We start from the raw sequence: 21,912 nt of genomic DNA, 5'->3' as shown, positions 1-21,912 counted from the left end.
GATTTCACTGTTTCATTTCGCAATAATGGATTTTTTAGGTAGATAAATTCATATAAGATTCGAAATGTTATGAAGTTGTGTAAATAAGAGTAGTAAAGTCAATATAGAAATTGGTAACTTGGAAACTATTTAAAAAAAAACGTTGATAAGTTACCAAAAAATTATCTGCAAAAAAAAAAAATCACTAACCATTATTTTACTTTTCACACTTACAATAGTAAAAAAATTTTAACAGCACAAAAAAAAATTCCGTAAATATAACTTTTTAGGCAGACAACATGTAAAAAATCATACTATCCCCTTAGAAAAGTATCTGAAAATTTCACTTATAAGAAATTTGAGCGGAAGTATTTATTCTATATTCGCTAACTCCACAGAACAATTGCACTGTCCTTTACATTGTGCCATGATGGCCAGAGATAATAAGCAGCCTTAGACCGGACTAATCAAATGAGATGTTCATATCTTCACGAGATGCTGTATGCTGACCGGAGAACAAACGTTTGCGTCGTTGAAACACCGCGAAGCAAAGATCGAGCACATCGCGTCGGTGAAATGATATCCGTCTTAGAAGAAGCGTTTATTGTGGTCGGGGCACGGGGTCCGCAACGGAATGCACGTCAAGGTTCCATTTCCCCACGATGGGCAGAAAGGGTTTCTCGAGTCCGTCAAGCCTGTTTCAACACGGTAAAAATATTTTAGCAGGACTCGGGTTCAGGCGCCGATCGGATCCAATAGCAGCCATTGGATCCACAGCTGGTGTCATGTGATCCAATGGTTATGATGGATCCGATCCCGAGAACTTAATCCCGATAAGGAATGATTGAATGCAATTTTAGTCCAAGCCTGTGAAAATCATGAATCGATTGATCGAGTAAGCCTTTCTCGATTCATATGAGTTGAGTCCGTACCATATCTGGAGGGATTGATTATCGCGTCATAGCCAATCCCATTCACTCGACCGAGAACGAACATTGATCCTGCAAGACTGGATGTCATGTTCTGCAGCATCAGTTGAAGCATCTGATTGAAGTAGGAAACTAGCAGGTTCAATCCTCCATTGCATACTCCGCCGTGGTTTGATTTCTTCGCGAACGATGGGACGCAACCAATAGGGCCAAGCTCGAAGGTGACGAACTTCCTCGCTCCTATCACTACAAAAAAACATGTTTTTTGCGATGGATTTTGCGACGAAAAAATCGCAAAAATCCGTCGCAAATCGTTTTTGCGACGAATTTAGCGACGGAAAAAATTCCGTCGCTACTAGGTCGTCGCAAATTTTTGCGACGGAAAAAAAATTCGTCGCAAAATTCGTCATAAACTAGCCACGAACACTATCCGTCGCAAAGTTCGTCGCAAATATTTCGTCGCAAAATTCGTCGCAAAATTCGTGGCAAAATTCGTCGCAAATTTCGTCGCAAAATTCGTAGCAAAATTCGTCGCAAAATTCGTAGTAAATTTCGTCGCAAAATTCGTCGCAAAATTCGTTGCAAATTTCGTCGCAAAATCCGTCGCAAAATTCGTCGCAAATAATTCGTCGCAAATTAGCCACGAACTTTATTCATCGCAAAATTCGTCGTGAAATTCGTCGCGAAATCCGTAGCAAAATCCGTCGCAAAATTCGTCGCAAAATGTATTGGACGGAAATTAGGCACGAACTTGATTCGTCGCTACTTAATCGTCACAAATTAGCCACGAACTGTAATGGTCGCAAAATTCGTATATAAATATTCGTCGCAAATTTTACAGCATTTCGGCCATCAAATCTTGTCCATATCAATTGCTACGCATTAATGAACATCATGTAATACATTGAAAACAATCAAAGGACACGAGAAAACCATAGATTCCGCTTCAGAAACAGAAAACGAACAAACCAGACACAATGCCATATAATTGAAAAATGTAACTGAAGGAAAGATGCTAGTCCCACAAAAAATAATGATATATGCAAAGTTGCAAAGCCTGACACGATGATATTTGATATCAAATCTTATAATACATTCAAAACATTCATAGGAGGCGGGACAACCATAGATTCTGCTTAGAAAACGAAAAATCGACAAACCAGACATAAGATTGGGCAGCTGTGGTACTCGGCAGGACACCAAAAGCAGTCACTTTTGTCGACACCTGATGAAATGTAGATACATAAATAAAGATATTCAATGAGTCAAGAATATAAAAGAAGTGCTTATGCATGGATGTGGAACTAGGTATAAAAAAACAAGTAAGAGGGTTAACAAAAAAACATTTCAGGACGAACATCAATGTTCTTACATATGAGTATGAGTCAACTTTGACATCCACTGTAGTTTTTTCACCCTTGTAAACCGTATTTCTGTCACATAGGAAAAATTAGATCGTTGAACCTGTCAGTAAGAAAGTTGTGCACAAAAAGTAATTGTAGGGCAGGAACAAATTGGGTGAAACTGCACTTATGTCATATAAGATTGTGAAGCAAGCTTACCCCCGATTTTGGCAATTTTAACTAGAAATGACCGAGAAAATCATAGCATCATCATCAATGTCAGCATCATTGTGTCGCTCATCATTGTGCTCATCACCTATTGGATTGGCAGGGGGTACAGGAGGAACCTCATCGCTATTGATGTTGAGGTGTCGCATAACGATTTGCATTTACTGTTTCAAGTCATTTATTTCTTCGTCCCTCTCTACAATTATATTTTTCAGTTGGTTCACTTCTTGGGTCAATTGCTCGTCATGTCGTGTCCTCCTTCGACCAGTCGCATTGGATGATGAAGTTCCAGCTTGATTCGGCATGAACATCCTTGACAAGGATCCCATCCCAAATATTTTTCCTTTTTTCACCCCACCCGTTGCCTCCACCCATAATGGCATACTATCAACTGCTGGCTCAGACGCACTTGCAGAACCATCACTACCATTAGCATTGCCCATTAAAAGTTCATCATATTTTTCTTACATTAACAATATAGATGAAAATAAAATAACTTCATATATATATCTACCATAAATATTAAAAGCATTCACGGTTTTCATTCTAGTTTCCATAAAGCCCAAAGTATAACCTTACATACCTTAATAGCTTTTGCTCGATCGCCAATCCACGTCTTATCTTTCTTTGAAATGTGCATTCAAATGTAGCTGCAAATGTCGGTTCCGTCCCCAATTCTTGTGCCTACAAAATGTAAACATGAGTAATTGAATTAAATTAACTTATAACTTATTTAACAGAGTTACCAGTCGTTTGCGATGCTCTCCAATGTTGATACAGCCCCCAGCATTTGTGGCAGACCCTTCACTAGAACTGGAAGATCGATTCTTTTTATTCTGCTGACTGATTTGCTGACTCTTCTCAATTTCTCAAATTCTGTTAATTTCCGCCCAATTGTCAGCTGTAATGAAAGCCGACTTCACTTTCCTGCTCTTCGCTCTATTCATCACATTTCGTATGTGATCACTGACTTTCTTCTGAAAAATTCTTCTCACTTCATTCTCTTGCTGGTCATCCCACCTGAACTTCCGCTGCAATCATTACAAGCAAAACTGAAAGTTATTATGATGGTCACATATCCATTACCATGCACCAGACAATTCGGCGATAGACTTTGTTAAGTTCATATCGGGGAGAATATCTGGTCCTTTTAGTACCGAAAAGTAAAGAGTTGTTCAGGTCCCTTTACATCATTCTTGACCATCAATATACTACATCGAACTTAGTTGGTAAGAAAATAGAATATCTAAAACTTACCTTGAACTCATTCCACCACAAATCTTTCACCTCTTGTGAAACACTTCTGTAATTAACATACTCTCCCATTCAATAGTTTTTGACTATTTTATTCAGTTCCCTCACAACAAACGTAGCATCCGTGAATCTGCAAACATACGGATATTATGCAACATCGACAATTCAGTTGACATCCATATCGAAAGCCATAAATATTACATATACTAAAAAAAAAATTGAAGTACTTACGAATCTCCAAATGGGCATATCAGGAATCGGTTATCTTTTTCACCTTCGTTTTCGTCATTATGCGAATGTTGCGTTGAATAATAAGGTGGAACGGAAGGAGAGAGAGCCAAAGGAGATGGAACTGGAGGAGATTGAGTTGGCATGTGGCCAAGTCCCATAACATATTCGTGAGCATTGGAGGAAGGACCAACGTGTCCATATTGTCCATCAGCATATTGTGGTTGCGGGTTAGATGAAAGGACAGGAGACGAGGAAAGGGCCGGGGACGACCCCGTTGAAGAGGTTGGTCTTCTATGCATGTGACCTCCACGTTTATACTGACAAGTAGGAAGGTTAGACAAATATGTAAAAAAATATAAACACCTATTACGGACACATAATGACGTACATGACGAAACTTACCATTTTGGTTGACAAGCAGAAAATGTTCCCTCTTAATTAGCCAATGCCGAGTGTTTATGACGTGCAATTACCTACGAACAAATATACTATGAATCGCACTCAATTTGATATCAAACATCAATATATGAGCACGATATGCCATGGTAAGCCGACATTAGCCATAATTAACCACACGATCCACTTTCAAACCATACGATAATTCATCAAGTACAAGAACAACCATGAAACATCAATTTCAGCCACATGATCTTCGTTCTCGGCCACACGATCATCAATCAAAGTGGCTGGCCACATGCATTATAAGCCATTAATTTTTTTGGGCATCTAAAAAAATTTAAATTTTACTCAAAGTGGGTAGCCACAGGTATTATAAGCCATTCTGTGAAGTTTTCAAATTTTTGATTTTTTAAATTTTTTTTTGGGCACCTAAAAAAATTGAAATTTCACTCAAAGTGGCTGACCACAAGTATTCTAACCCATTCCGTGAAGTTTTATAATAAAATTAATTTTATTATTTTTGCAATTTTTTGGGCACCTAAAATTTAAATGTCACTTATGTGTGTGGCCACGGGTATTCTAAGCTATTCTGTAAAGTTTTGAAATTTTTTTTTGTATTTTTTATTTTTTTTGGCTACGTAAAAATAATTTAAATTTCACTCAAAGTGGGTGGCCACATGTATTATAAGCAATTATGTGAAGTTTTCAATTGTTTTAAATATTTAATTTTTTTTTGGCCACCTAAAAAAAATTATTTTTCACTCAAAGTCGATGGCCACATGTATTCTAAGCCATTTTGTGAAATTTTGCAATTATTTATTTTATTATTATTTTTACATTTTTTGTGCACCAAAAAAATTTACAATTTCTCTCAAAATGGGTGACCACAGGTATTTTAAGCCATTTTATAATATTTGAAAATTTAGAATTTTTTATTATTATTCCTTTTTCGGGCACCTAAAAAAAATTAAATTTCACTCAAATTGGGTGGCCACAGTTATTTTTTGCCATTTTGTGATATTTTGAAATTTTGGTTTTTTTAATTTAAAAAAAAATTCACCAAATTTAATATTTTCCCAAAATATGACTTTATTAAATTTTCACGAAATTTTTCGGAATTTTTCCAAAATTGTTCAATTTTAATGAATTTTATGAATAAACGCTTAATCAATCACCCGATGATCATTAAACGCTTAATCGGCGATATAATGGACAAATTAACCGGTTGAACATCGATCAAAGCCACATGCAATCCTGAAATCGACCCCTAACTTAGCCAACTAATCAAACACTAAACAATCCGTAAACAAGTCCGATTAATACTCATTATAGTAGGTAGGATTTAGAGAGTTGCTTACCTGGTTCAAGGCCAAGAAAAACCCAACAATAATTAGATTTTGGCCTGGTTAATAGTGGCGGGCTCGGCACGAGAGTCGGCCGGCGGTCGGGCGGCGGCCGGACCCGGCGAAGGCGAAATGGACTTGCGGCGAGCCGGACTGGCGACGGCCTCGGGCGCGGCGACCGGGCGGCGACTGCGAGCTTGCAGCGAGGCCGGGAGGTCCTGCAGGCGGCGGTTGGGCGGCGGCAAGCCGGGCGGCGACGGCCTCAAGGCGGCGGCTAGGCGGCGACGGCGAGCCTTTGGCGAGGCCGCGGGCTCGAGCGGCGACTGACCGGGTGGCGGATTGGGCGGGGGACGACGAGCTCGGCGAGGCCGGGCGGCCGCCTTGGCGGCGACGGTTGGGCGCGGCGGGACGGCGACGGTTGGGGCGGGCCAGGGCGGGGACGGCGAGCTCGGCGAGGCCGGGGAGGTCTAGCTGGGCGGCGACGGGGAACTCCGCGAGAGGTCCGGGCGGAGCTGGCAGGCGGCGACGGTTGGGCGGCGGGCCGGGCGGCGGCGGGGGCTCGGCGAGGCCGGGCGGTCTTGGCGGCGACGGTTGGGCGGCGGCTGGGTGGCGGCGGCAGACGCTCGGCGAGGGGCGGGCGGCGACGGCTTTAGGCGAGCTGCGAGCGGGCCCTGGCGAGGCGCGCGGCGAGCGAGAGGCGCGAGCGGCGACCACACGCACGAGCAGACGACGAGGACCCAGGACGGCGACGGCAACAGGGGCGACGGCGGCTGCGGCGACGGCGGCGGCGGATCAGTGCACTCAGCGAAGACAACCCGTAGGAAGACGAAGAAGAAAAGAAGAAGAAGAAGAGGAGGAAGACAACAAAAATTGTCTGAGAAGAAAAGCTGACAGGGCACGTGCGCGTGCAGGCGGGAAAGCAAATTTGTGACGGACGAGAGTTGTTCGTCGCAAATTTGCGACGGACGCACATTTTCGGTGAGTCCGTCGCAAATTTGCGACGGACGCACATTTCCGGTGAGTCCGTCGCAAATTTGCGACGGACATTTTTCGTCCGTCGCAAATTTGGGAGGGAATTTTTTCCCCGACCCAAATTTGCGACGGACGTTAAATAGTCTGTCGCAAATTTGGGAGGAAATTTTTTCCCGTCCAAATTTGCGACGGACTTTTTCTGTCCGTCGCAAATTTTCGATGGACTTTTATTGTCCGTCGCAAATTTGCGAGGGAACTTTTTTTTCCCGTCCCAAATTTGCGACGGACTTTTTTTGGTCCGTCGCAAATTTGCGACGGACATTATTTTGGTCTGTCGCAAATTTGCGACGGAATTTTTTTTTCCGTCGTAGATTTGCGACGAACTTTTTTTGGTCCGTCGGAAATTTTTTCTCGTCCCAAAGTCCGTCGCTTGCGACGGACTTTGTTGTGTCGCAAATTTGTGACGGACATTATGTTGGTTCGTCGCAAATTTGCGACGGACTTTTTTGGTCTGTCGCAAATTTGCGACGGACATTATGTTGGTCCGTCGCAAATTTGCGACGGATTTTTTTGGTCCGTCGCAAATTTGCGACGGACTTTGTTGTGTCTGTTGCAAATTTGCAACGGACATTATGTTGGTCCGTCGCAAATTTGTGACAGATAGTATTTGTCCGTCCCAAATTTGCGACGGACATTATGTTGGTCTGTCGCAAATTTGCGACAGATAGTATTTGTCCGTCCCAAATTTGCGACGTATTTTTTTCCAATCCACAATTTTGTGACGGACAATATTTTTCCGTCGCAAATTTCCAACGTATTTATTTCGGATTCCAAAAATAAAGGACATTTTCAAATCCATTGCAAATTTTGCGACGGATTCGAACAATTGCCATGAATTTTTTGGTCCATCAATAATTCTTCAATGTACAGTAACCACGAGTAAGTTGTTGTTGTAAAATGAGCGACGAAATTAGCGACGATCCAAATTCAATGGAAAATATAATATCGCAAATGTCATCGCACGAATAATATTTGACTTGTCGTCATTTAGCGACAAATTTTCCGACGATCAATTAAATTAAGAAGAATAAGCGACAACAACAGTAATAACAACAATAATAATGTTAATAACAAGAACAATAATAATAATTATGACAACCAAAATAACACTTGTCGCAATAATAATTACACATCATTAGTGTTTTGTCACAAAAATTTTAATCTTCGTCTTCGTCTGCGTCTGCGTCTTCGTCTTCGTCTTCGTCTTCGTCTGCGTCTTCGTCTTCATCTTCCAATTCGTCTTCCAATTCGTTTTCATCTTGCTCTTCGTCTTCATCATCTGTCTCAAAATCAGATTCTGAACAGTCTTGTACATTTAATTCGCAAATTTCTGTTGGATCCACATCTATCATAGCTCCACATGGATCTCGTAAAGTTGGAATGTTATATTCCTCAGTTTCAACCGTGTTACAAACTTCCTCTTGTTGATAGGCTCTATCCTTCTAGTGTTCCTCGATTTTTCTCCGTGCTTTGATTTTACATACAGCCCACCAATCAGCTTTATCACGTTTCAAACTAGGATATGATGCATAACATACTTGAATTGCTTGTTGTGCCAAGACAAATGGTTCATATTTCATATACATTTTCCTGTGATTTATTTCAACCAAATTAAACTTCGTATGCACCTTCATTCCTTTGACGGGGTCGAACCACTTGCACTTAAATAACACAACCCGCATCATTAATGGTCCAGGGTACTCTATCTCTATGATTTCATCCAACAATCCATAAAAATCATCTTTTGAACTGCTACTATTGGATGACCGAACAGACACACCACTATTCATTGTGGCTTTTCCCATTCCATATTCTTGAGTGTGAAAATTATATCCATTTATGAAATATGCTGGCCAACTCCGCACTCTTAACTGTGGATCTCATGACAAATAATATAGCAATCTTTGCTCTCCAAGTTCATCATGATGGTTCGACAAAAAAAAAAAAAAGTTCATCATGATTATTGTGAACCTAAGGTTACACACGCAAAGTCAATAATATATATTTTAATAAATAATGTATAAAATTTTAATAAGGCAAGTGAACGGTCCATAGGCAACTTACATATGTTTTGAACCATGCTGCAAATTGTTCGTCGCACATACGGTCAAACTCATTTTGTGGTAGTCCATACATTGAAGTTTGGAAAATCCTAGTAATAAATACCATTTATATATTAGCAAATATTTGACACACAATACATATATTTGCAAATTTACACTTACTCGAAGTATGGCTCGACTTCTGGGCAGTTCAGTAAAATATATGTATGGATTGCATGCAATTCTTCGCCTGTTAGGTAACGAGACTGACATGCGCCGCTTGGTCGACCCAGATAATTGAAAATAAAGAATGCTTTGCAATTGGGATCAATGGGGCCCTCATCATTTCCGCCTGCTCTCCGCCTCTTACACTGCACATGCGGCTCAAAATAGTATGATGCAAATGTTGTCACTTCTTCCACAATATATGCATTACAAATTGAAGCTTCAACACGTGCCTTATTCTTCACTTTTTTCTTCAAATGATATAAGAATCTAGTTGCAATAGAATGAAGTTTATCGGAACATAATATATAATAAAGTAATTTGAACTTTATTTAAAAAAAAATTTACCTCTCAAATGGATACATCCATCGAAATTGTACGGGACCTGCAACTTTGGCCTCATAAGGCAAGTGAACTAAGAGATGCTCCATCGAATCAAAAAATGATGGAGGAAATATCATTTCTAAGTTGCAAAGAATAATTGGAATATCTCTCTCTAGTTTGTCCATGTGCGATGCTTTTAATACTGTCGAGCAAATATCATGCAGGAAATTGCTTAACTCTGTAATGGAGCCCCAAACAAAATTCGGTAGAACTTCCTTGAAAGCTATTGGAATTAGTCTTTCCATCAATATGTGACAATCATGACTCTTCAAACCTGTCAACTTGCTTTCATTCAAATCAATACATCTTCCGAGGTTCGAAACATATCTATAAGGAAACCGCACAGATTTCAACCATTGACAAACAACTCGCCTCTGCTCCTAATCCAATGTATAAACTGCTTTTGGTTTTGGTCCCCTGCTGCTTGTATCCACATCTAGTGTTGGTCGATCACAAATATCTATCATATCTTTTCTTGCGTTCAAGTTGTCTTTTATTTTTCCGGTGACATCCATCACAGTATTTATGACATTGTCGAAAACATTCTTTTCTATGTGCATGACGTCAAGATTATGATGAATAAGATGGGCCTTCCAATATGGTAGATCCCAAAATATACTGCGTTTTGTCCACTTATGTGTACTTCTGTACGCAAAAGTCGTGTCGTGAGGGTTCTGAACAACAGTTGGAAAGTCTTGCACCCGCTCCCAAATTTGATCGCCGGTCAACCTCAATAGTTGACGTGTTCTTTCAGTCCTATTCTTCATGAACTCTTTTTTATTCCTTCTGAACGTATAATTTATCGGTAAAAATTGTCTGTGACAGTCAAAATAACTGGGCTTCTTTCCATGTTTTAATCTAAATATCTTTGATCTCTCCAAACATATCGGACATCCTAAGATCCCAGCTATACTCCATCCAGATAACATTCCGTAAGCTGGAAAGTCATTTATCGTCCAAAGAAGAGCAGCCTTCATTACAAATGTTTGATCGGTAGAAACATCATATGTAAGGACACCTTCCTCCCATAGCCATTGTAACTCTTCAATCAATGGTTGCATATAAATATCTATTAACTTTTTCGGATTTTGCGGGCCAGGCACGATCAATGTCAAAAAACATATAAGGTGTCTTCATGCACATACCGGATGGAAGATTGTACGGCGTTAAGATAAGCGACCAACATGAATAACTTTTTCCCGATTTCCCAAATGGGGCAAATCCATCGATCTGAGAGACCTAACCCGATGTTTCGAGGCTCTATCGCAAACTCGGTACGTTCTATCAAAATGCTTCCATGCCTCTCGCATCCGAAGAATGACACATTAGATCCTCTTCTGTTTCATGATTTGCGTGCCAAGTCATGTGTTCAGCTGTGGCTTGAGACGCATAAAGCCTTTGCAATCTGGGGATTAAGGGCAGATAAAACATTTGCTTGCATGGTCTACGCTTCTGATTACGACCCTGCCTCCTGTTAATCTTGTACCTAAGTTGGTTACATAATTTGCAAGATTCTGCATTTTCATCATATATCCAATATAACATACAATCCCTACTACATACATCAATCCTTACAATGGGAAGACCTAAGTTATCCACTAGCTTTTTCATATCGTAACAATCACTTGGCATGCTGTTATCATGAGGCATTGTTTCCCGCATTACTTCAACAAAAGAGTTGAAGCAATCTTGCGACACATTATGCTCTGCCTTGATATTTAACAGTCTTGCTGTCACCGATAACTTAGTATGGTTGTCACAACCTGGCCATAAAGGTTCATCTGCTGCTTTCAACACTTCCCAAAACTGATTCGATGAAAAAGCTCCATTACACACATTCTCATCAAAACCCGTTACTCCTATCTCTTCCATTTGTGATGCATGACTAGTACCCACTTGTTCATGTGTAGGAGTAAAACTAGTATTTGCATGGTTCGAATCTAAAATAAAATTCTGACAAGCTGCATCAATCACCATCCTCTCGTATGGGTTCAATTGGTCATAATAGCTACATTCTTCCCTAACTAAAAATTGGTCACTTTTCGATATCCTTCATCAGATATAAATGGTTCACCATGGCAAGTCCAATTATAATAATTCGGAGTAAACCCAAATCTACAAAGATGTTCTCCAACTGTATCACGCACATGAAATTTACCATTACTGCACTTTCTACACGGACACCTTAACTTATTTCCATCCATGAACTCATATTTACTACTAGCAAAGTCTAAAAATAGTTCTAACCCAGTACGAAACTCATCGGTCAATCCTTGACGTCCAGGTAAGTTCTTATTATACATCCAAGCCCTGTTTCTTTGCATTGTGTCTGTATTAAAATAAAAAAATCTCGTAAAATATTTAAAATATCATATCTACTGTTGTTAATTAAAAAAAAATTATGAAAATTAAATTTTTTTTTTTCACGCAATAATTACTTTGAAATTTTAAAAAATGAAAAAATTACCATGTAAAGAAGACTTACCCAGATATTTGACTGAAATCTTGGTAGCAGAAAGTAGTCAATTTGAAGAGAATTGCAAAGTTCACTTGGATTGCGAGACCTTTAATTGGACACGTACCTAAATAAAAGCAAAATCACTTAACATTCATTTTTAAATAATTTTTTATTTTTTCAGAATTTAAAAAAAAAAAATTCTTACAATTTTCTCTCAGTCGTAGGTCCAGGTGATGCATCCGAGGCCGCTCGGCCTCGCCATGCCGCTTATGTCCCATTCACTGATCTGGCAAGGCCGAATAGACGGCACGGCCATGGTCGCCGATCGACCTCGCCGTCGCCCCTGAGGCCCCAGGTGACGGCGAGGTCCCGGCGGCCGGCGTGGCCGGCTCGGCCTCGCCCGGATCTGAGGGAGGCAAGAGCGGCCTCGCCCGGCGCCGGCCTAGACCTCGCAAATCGCCCGGCTTGGGCGACAGCGCGAGGTCGACTCCGCTTGCCATGGCCACCCCACGCGACCTCGCCGGCCATGGGTCGAGGCCGGTCGGCCTCGCCCGGATCCGGGGGAGGCCGTGCGGCCTCGCCATGGCCGCCGGTCGACCTCGCCGTCGCCCAGATCTGGGCGACGGCAAGGTCGACCGGCGGCCATGGCGAGGCCGGTCGGCCTCCGCCAGATCTGGGTGAGGCCGCCATGGCGGCGAGGTCGACTGGCACTTCGCCCAGGTGTGTCCGTCGCAAATTTGCGACGGACAAATACCGTTCGTCGCAAATTTGCGACGGAAAAATACCGTCCGTCGCAAATTTGCGATGGACAAAGACCGTCCGTCGCAAATTTGCAATGGACAAAGACCGTCCGTCGCAAATTGGTGGCCGGTCGCCGGTACAACAAAAACAGAAAAAAATGTCAATAAAAAAAAAATTCACATCCAACGATGAATCAGAAGGACATGACCATATTAGTTGCATGTTTAGTCACGAAATTAGCTACGATACTTACCGGTGGAAAAGCTTCACCGAGATTGATTTCTGGACGCACGGATTATTGAGAGAAATGATAGAAGGAGAAGGTGAGAGAAAAGCGGGCGACCTGACGAATCACTACTGAGAGAGAGAGAGAAATTGATGGGTGGGGTGGGGTGCATATCAAAAAATTAATTTTCCGTCACAAATTAGCGACGAACCCTTTTTCGTCGCAAAATCCGTCGCAAATTGCGACGGATAAAATATTCGTCGCGACGGAAAATAAATCCGTCGCAAATTTGCGACGGAAAATTAGTCGTCACAAATTTGCGACGGAACTAGCGACGAGCAACTTTCCGTCACAAATTTGCAACGAATTTATAAATCCGTCGCAAAGTTTGTCGCAAATTAGCGACGAAAATAATCTGTCGCAAATTTCCGTCGCAATAATCATGTTTTTTTGTAGTGTATGTTATATAACCTCTGCAATAATATTGCCCAACTTCTGCTAAGACTCATTGTCAACCTGAGCTGTACTTAGATGCATGTATGCGTTGTCCTGGAAATTTAGTTATGTAATCAGCATGTTGGAAGAATCAAGGAGTACCTCTAGCCGCTGAGAAAGCGAGGCGACGAGGAGCTCCGCGAACGGCCGAGGCTTGTAGGTTTTGCTCATGTTGTATAGCGGATTGAGATAGTTGATGAGGTAGTCGTTGTTGCCGATCGAGAAGGCGAAGATCGACTTGGCCAGATAGCCGGAGAACTCATCGGAGCTCTTGAAGAGTCTACGTAAATCATTAAGGGCGGCACTCTCAAACAACCTCACTTGGTCTTCCAAGCTAAGACATTTTCCCTGAAAAAAACGGTTCCCACATCATGCGATTCCAAAGTTCATATTCAAGCCCGTTACGCAACGACATTTCCTCTTCTTTTTTCTTATTATGTCCATGCGAAATTTTTTGCGCGCATTTTATATGATCAAAGTTCTCGAAGCTTGATATTATTTCACATTCGACATGCATAATTTTTCAACTTTGAGATGGGTTTCTAATCCGAATTTTTAGCTGTTTACTTTCTCAAGGAGCACTTCAAATATCGATTGGCACAAACCTGAAATAGATGTTAGAGATAATTCTCTAGGATATTTTCTTATATATTAGAGATAATTAGACTATTATTATTGATTATCTATATTTTTCAAGATTGCATGTATATTTCTCTTGAGTGGATATCTTGATTGATATATGTTACCTTGGAAAGTTATTTCATAACTCGTAAAGCCTATAAATAGGCAGATGTAATCTTTATTATAATATATCGAAATACACAAATTCCCACAAAAAAATAAAAAAATTACCAAGTTAAATATAAAAATTGTGGAAGAAAGAAATGTGGGGAATTGTATATATTTCGATTTATCATAATGAATAGTACATCAGCATATTTGTAGGTTTTATGAGAGACTATCAAAGGCAATATATATCAATCAAGATATGCATTATCAAAGGAGATATCGCACAATCTTGAGAGATATAAAAAATCAACATAAATATTTTAATTATCTCTAATATCCTAGAGAATTATCTTAATTATCTCTAACAGTAGACACGTGTCAAACATAAACTAATTAGAAGCAAATTACCAAAATTAAGAATGGAGTGGCTGGTAATGAGCTCATACGAGGAAGTTTCCTGTCTCAGGGAGAATGCCACATCCCCCGGACGCGAAATTCAGTCCGGTGATCACTCCTGATTTCCTGAAACTCAGGTATGGTGGTGGATAAGGTAGCCCCAGAAATTCAGCTAACAAATCAAGAAAAGTTCATGAGAAAATGTTGGTCAAGATCAAGAGGCAATAAAAGGGCAAATCAAACCAATTCCAAGCGATCAAATGTAGTTACGATTGACGATCGATTTGTAAGAAAAGAGAGATATTTGCGATGCGTGTCATATTCCTTGCAAATTGAAGCCGAGAGTCTAAGCGTCGATATATTACCGAGGAAGTCGGCGACAGTCCTCCCGTTGGTGAATCGTCCAGTGACGCCACTCGGGAAATTGTTGCCGTAAGGAAGGAAATCGGCCTTCACGAGGGTGGGCAAGAGGTTGTTGTTGCCGCTGTCGAACAGCGAATCACCGAATGCGTACAGCGCTGGCGCGAGCGGCCCCGAAGACGATGAGCACACCGCCACTTGTGTCTGAAATCGAATCACCGCGGGAAAAAACAAACCATCCTTGAGCGATTGCTCATGGTCCCGGCCATGAAATGGATTGTAACGTGTGGGAAAGTTCAAAACCAAGAAACTGTTAAGGTTGAGGACTTGGTTGCATGAAAGTGATGAACACATAACGTATACATTGCTTATATATATATACAAAACTTGTGTGAGAATTTTGGTGTCTATTTAATTGGGCCATGAAATGAGAACTAACAGAAATGAATTCACACATTCACATTCCTTTAGTGCTTTGGTCCTGATGAGTCGTACAATTAATACACAGTTATTACCAAACCCTAACCCGCATTCCTTGGGCTATAATTGAAGTGTAACTTGGGGTGCACACACATATGTATGCCAGCACGAAGGTTAGGGAATTCCCATGATACAGATAAGGTTATGTTTCAATTATTGCTCGCCATTGTCGACGTTATAACATCGAACGATTCTCTCGGATCGAACCAGTGCAAAACAGAAAAATTTGATTTTGGAAACCCTGCGAAACTACAAACACAAACAAGAGAATTGCTATTTGACATTATTATCGAATTAACTTGTCGACCCAACCTATCAGAAAATTTTTATACATAGGTTCACGCATATGAAAATATTCCCATGATGCAGATAAGATTATGTTTATGTTTTAATTATTGTTTGTCATATGAGGGTACAAACGCAATTTTGTAAGTACCCAAGATGTGACAAAGACCTTGAAACTGACAATAAGAAAGAAACAAAACTTTCTCAAAAGAAGATTCGATACTTTTGTCACGATGACACGATTCGGGAAAAAATCATTCCTCAAACTCACGTAATGTTTTCGATTTCGAAATTTGAAAAGCGGGACAAAAACCGGTGGTCACCGTGATCGATGTTATATTATCATACTATTCTCTCAGATCGAACTAATGCTAAAAAATCAATAATTTTGGAAATGCCACGTAACTACATACACAAACAAGAGAAGTGCCATTTGACATTATTATCGAATTGACATGTCAACCCAACCTATTAAGTACAATGAGGATAAGATGAACCTAGATAGCCACAGAAAAATTGAGAGATTCCGTTGACAAATTAGAGAAATTCGTTAGATTTTAAGATTAGATAATTTTTGCTATCTGACATTTATCAAATTGACTTGTCAACCCAACATATCAAGTACGATCAGAACGAGGTGAATCTAGATAACCTCAGAAAAATTAAGAGATTTCGTTACCATGTAACTACAAACACAAACAAGAGAATTGCTATTTGACTTTATTATCAAATTGACTTGTTGGCGCAACTTATCAAGTACGATGAGAATGAGGTGAACCTAGATAATCTCAGAAAAATCGAGAGATTCCGTTGACAAATTAAAGAAATTCGTTAGGAATTAAGATTAAATAATTTTTGCTCTTTGTCATTCAAACAGAGAATCGATGAGGCCCGAGAACAATCCTAGTTGCTGATCATGATTGGGCCTTTCTTTTTTCTTTTCTTTTTCTTGGGTATAACATATTCAGAAAAGTTTTGACTTTTAAAAAATAACTCAATATCCTTTTTCAAGAGATGAGGACGCTCCTTTTTATTATTATTATGATTTATCAAAACTTGCTATTCGCCACGCCAACACATAAATACTAATGAGTCTTATTTTTTTTTTTTGGGTAAGGCTAATGAGTCTTATTTGATCACGAGAAATGATGAAAATGCATTAAAAGTGACGCGATGCATACATCCAAGAATTTTACAAAATAATCTCATTAGGTTGACTTAGTAGTTTTTTTTTGGTTAACATATAATTAGGTGCTCGTCATATGTTTATTGCCTGGTGTAAACAATCTGATGCTTCCAGGCTCTCACCAGCTTTTAATTCGGGTCTTACTTTATTCATGAAATCAGTGAAGTATTTTATGGATAATGAAGGTTACTTTTAGATTGTTTGTTTTCCACGCAATCACAACTTAACCAGGCGTTGGGTGCCGATGGCTTGTAGCTAGTTTATGCCTTTTGGGCATAAGCTACATCTTGTGGAAAAAGACTTTATGGCTTCTACTATAGAGGTCAATTGTGATGAACTCGTCAATATCGAACCTTTGGATTTCAAGAGCGATATTAAGTAGTTATCAACTTAAATGAAATATTTCATAGCGAGTGTGAAATCCCTTATGTCGCCTAAAGAGGATAATTGCATTACTTGCCCGAAAGGGACACTGCTCCACTCAATCTTTCCCACTTTTTTTTTGCCATAAAAGATCTTGGTCACATTCTTAAAGAGGAAAAACAAAAGGAGTATGGAGAATGATTGAGCACTTGGATTAGCCATAGACAGAGCGTATGTTCAAATCACAACGTCTATCACTCAAATTAACTTTAAAGGCCATGCCTACCATCCCGTGAACAGAGCCTTTCTCATACTCATGGATGAAGCGATCTGTGTATTACATTTGCAAGCATTACTAGAGCTAAAAAGTTATCAAAATCTATGCAGAACCCCAGGATCAAAGTTGCACAATTTTCTTTGTATTTTCTCCTAAAAATTAGTGCATAGGCTGCTTAGAAAACTACCGGACAACCCTAATATTCTTTCCTCGAACCCAACGGTATTATCCTCTAGGGCAAAGAACCGGATCGACTAGAAAACTCAACAGAACAACTCAACAGAACAACCCCATTGACTCGTCAATCTAAGCATATCTCCTGACAATCAAGAGCAAGACACGAACCAAACTTACTTCCTGGAGAACGTGACTCGAGGAACCAAAAAAATCCATAATGTCCCTATGTTTCAGCATCTGTCACATGGTCACCACCTCCTCAGACACCCTAGCGCCCGAGGCGTGAAACCCTAAACAAGTCGAACTACAAAATTGCGACAATTTAGAAATGATTGGCTTAGGCGTTTGACTTGATCATATGATAATCTTGCAAATTCCCTAGCGGACAGCCATTCCTTTGAGTTATGGTTATCAAGTATTATTTAGTCATAATATTACTTTAAAAAAAAACCAATTCGTAAGGATTTCGAATTCGATTCGCCCCTTTTTCCTAATTACAAATATGATAGTCGTGATGAATCGAACTACTACTCCCATTTTTCAATTATGCAACTTGGTCGACACAGATTGTTGAGTAGATTATTGATTAATAGTTTGGTTACCCAATTTTGATCTCGACCTCATTCCATTGTCTGCACATTAATTCGCTTTAATTTGATTTGTCAACTTCGTTAAGTGTATCTAGTGGGTACCTATGGTTTTATTCCTAGTAAGTCTATAGATTTGATTGTCAATTTTTTCATGTGCTGATCACTCGATTGGAAAGAGCTTGCTATGGCTTCTTAAAAAGTGCTCATGACTTTTCCGTTGAAACAAGACACCATCGGAAGTTTGGTTAGGAGCTCTTATTGCACAATAGGTGCTTTGATCTTATTCAAAGGACACATACTTTTATTGAGCTGTGAGTTACTCTCTCCTGTTGTGTATTCGTACATTACAAATTCTAAAGGTGCTGACAAGAAGCCGGAAGGCGTGGAGGACATTTTCTGATATGGAATTTTTGGTGAGATAATTGTCAAAAAAAGTCCTAAACTTATTATTTGACAGCCAATTTAGTCATAAACCTTTTAACGATTTGTTAATTAGCCATTCCGACCAATTTTGATCAGAAATTATTGACATGAATGTCGATCGACTGTCCTATGTGGGGGCCAGATGCCCTTGCATGTGGGCTGCAAGGGTGTGGGGGCCCTTGTTCGCCATTGGAGAGGGCCGCGATATCCTTGCCCAGACCAGGAGAGAGTCGACCGGTGCCAACCCAAAGTTGGAAAAAGAGAAAAAAAAAAAGAAAGAAAAGAAAAGTACAAAATATAAAATATAAAAAAATTTCAAAAGTTGTTCACATCGGCGCAAGTCGGCATCCACGTTAACAATTTCCGATCAAAATTGGCTGGATGACCTGCATTGGCAAAGCGTCAAATGATTAAGATTAAATTAGCATAATCGAAAGATTTAGGATTGAATTGACCGACGTGCAATATGTTTATGAATTTTTTTGTGATTTTTTCCAATTTTACATATTAGCATTTAAATATTTTAATAGGTTTCGAGTTAAATAAAAGTCCAAATATAAGTTTTACCAAATTTACAAAAACAATCAAAAAAATAAACAGAATTCACTCCGGACATTTAAGAATATAAGAAAATCGATATCGCAATATATAAATGCAAAGTAACACGAAAATATAACAACGTTTGGTGGACAGATATAATCCATTACAGATGTTGCCAAAATTAAGGTGATATTCTTTATTTTAGGCCTCTCGACATCTTCTAAATGAACAACTGGTGGAAGCCACTTGAACACGCAACATGGGTAAACACTAAACACCAGTTTCAATAGACACAAGCTTAGGAATCTCTGAACCATGTTATAAGCCACTCGACATATTAAATGCAAGACTTCGATTTTCCTCAATTTGTGCAGTAAACTCACTTCGGTTCTCTCTTATCTTCACTTTATTTCGAAATTACTTGATAATACGTGTAATGTGTCATAACATAGGAGCCATGGGTATTATTGCATGATCGGCTAGCAACTTAGTAGTCCAAGCTTGGACAAGGAGAGCACGTTGAAATTCGTCAATGGAAGTGGCAACTCTCCTTCTCTCCTGCAATTATGCTCAATCCTTTAGCATTCGAAAAGCGACTTATAAAAGCAATTGCAAAGTCCTAATCGATACCATCCAACAAAAAGGCCGTTGCCCATAGAGTATTAAGCCTTCGTTGCATATTCTCGCTTTTTACTTCAACAAAATCCAGGTTGAAGCTTAGTTTGGACCCATAGACCCAATAATGAACCTACTCATGCGCTTGTAAATAAGCACCGCATCGTCTTTTTGTTTTTCACAATCTCCCGTCGAGAGTTAATAATATTGTATAAGTAGAGTCTTCTTTTATTTATCGTTATGATGTAGGTACTGCATTCAATTTGTAATGTTTGGTTTGAAATGAAAAGTCAATTTGTAATGTTTTGTTTGAAATGAAAAGTTTATTTTTAGCGAAAATGCGTCCAACCTTGCAGATGACAAAAGCAAAGAAGAAGAGACAAATGGGAAAATCGCCATGAGAGGGTAAACTTCATCCTCAAGACCCCATTTGCACAGTTCCAGTTGAGTCCTTCCCTAAATTATTGTACCTCCCTCTCGCCATCCAACCAATAAAGGTGAATAGATATTTCCTTACCTAATTACATTCACTCCTTCCTGACATGTCTTCCTACTCCCACTCAATCATTTCCAGTTTTAGACTTCTATTCCCACTTTCTCACGAGGCTTGGCTCTATCAAGAACGCTTAAAGGTTATTGCTTGTTGCTTATTGGATCATCTCAAGAACCAAGCCCAGAATTCGGAAAAAATAAAAAATAAGGGGATATATGCCTGTCTTGGGCTGATCTTGCTATTATATATATTGAGATTTTAATGCAATCACAAGTTGGCAATTGTTCATAAATGAATAGAAACTTTGTTGACGTTTTTACAATCTAAAGGATATATTAAGTATTCTATGTTATGGGGGCAATGGGTCAACTTTTACCTACCCAGTGACTATTGTTTATTTAATAGTGATTCTTTTTTCGACGTCAGGTGAACTTCAATTTGGTTATTTCAATATTAATATTTGTATTGTGGTTGAAACATATATTAGTGTTTAGGGTAAATTTGCGCCAGGCAATTATTCCATTCATATCTATCTTACTTCCATGAAAGTTCGAGAAGTCTTTATTGTGGGCTACATCTTCTTTACGTTCGATGGTTTGCTTTATATGCAATGAGAGTGCTACTCGATATAAAATTTCGCTACCTGCGGCATCGCGTGGGTAAGTGACTAGTTATACATGAGAATGGGTTGCCTAGTTGTCTGCACGAGATGATATTCCCAAATACAAGATCATAAGTTCGACCCGTTTCGAAGATCGTGGCTTGTATTTTGCTTTGGGGGATAGGTATTGAACCTCTAGCACTCCTGTGAGGCTATTGTGATAGAACTTACCTACTCAGACTAATGTGTCACGAGTCGTGCCGAGCCATAGTATTTCGGTATTCTTCAATATGTACATTCCGTGCTAGTGTGATTTTCTCACGGGAGATGCTTGGAATGAGTAGTAGTGCTAATTGTGCCTCCCCTCCCCTTCTCTCGACAAGCAATCTCAACAGTCGCGATGAAATATTTTTTTCTTTGTGTTCTAATGATAAGTACTAATCTTATGAGAGGTAAATTAATTCAAACCTACCCTCCCTATATATTTTTCTAATCAAGGAATGTAAATGAAACCTAAGTCTCCTTAAAAAAAAGTGCACCTAAGACTTTGCCTTAAGTTGCCCAAGTGGCGACTTTTTCGTTAAACAGAGAATTTTACATTATAGATTGACTCGGTTGCACATCTTCTCAAAAAACGATTTATGACTTTCTAATTTTTAGCCCTGATTGCATTATGCATGAAGTGTTTAAAATTTTTGATGTGATTTCCTTTTTGGTCCGGCGAGAATCAGCTGCAGCAAAAACGCCTTGTTTTTTAAATCTCAAATCAAAATGAGAAAAGTTAATCGCTTTCACAATTATATAATGGGAATAAGTCTACTCATGTTCAACGAGACGGAACAAAAATAATCCGAATCGTTTCGCCTTAGCAAGAAATACATCAAGTGCTAAGTATACGATGAATCCAGCTCAATTGATCAAATCAAGAACGATCTAACTAGACTCATTCATTGGCAACAGCATTATTCTGGGCATATCTTGTTCTGCTCCACAGAATGAGTGCATTTCCACATGCTCCCAGAGAGAGAGAGAGAGAGAGAGAGAGAGAGAGAGAGAGATGGTAAAATAATGGTAAACCCTAGGAATAA

The 21,912-nt window shown here is 39.6% G+C and overlaps 1 pseudogene; it reads right to left on the bottom strand.

Annotated features, from left to right (window-relative positions):
• Positions 1-459: 459 nt before the first annotated feature.
• LOC130138789 (GDSL esterase/lipase 7-like) lies at positions 460-15,148 on the bottom strand (annotated as a pseudogene).
• Positions 15,149-21,912: the final 6,764 nt, after the last annotated feature.

The sequence above is a fragment of the Syzygium oleosum genome, unplaced genomic scaffold (assembly GCF_021117445.2).
Source record: "Syzygium oleosum isolate NSW1041296 unplaced genomic scaffold, Sole_v2.1 Sole_v2.08, whole genome shotgun sequence".
Lineage (NCBI taxonomy): Eukaryota > Viridiplantae > Streptophyta > Magnoliopsida > Myrtales > Myrtaceae > Syzygium > Syzygium oleosum.
The sequence above is the reverse complement of the archived record's forward strand: the minus strand, read 5'-3'. Positions and strand labels throughout refer to the sequence as shown.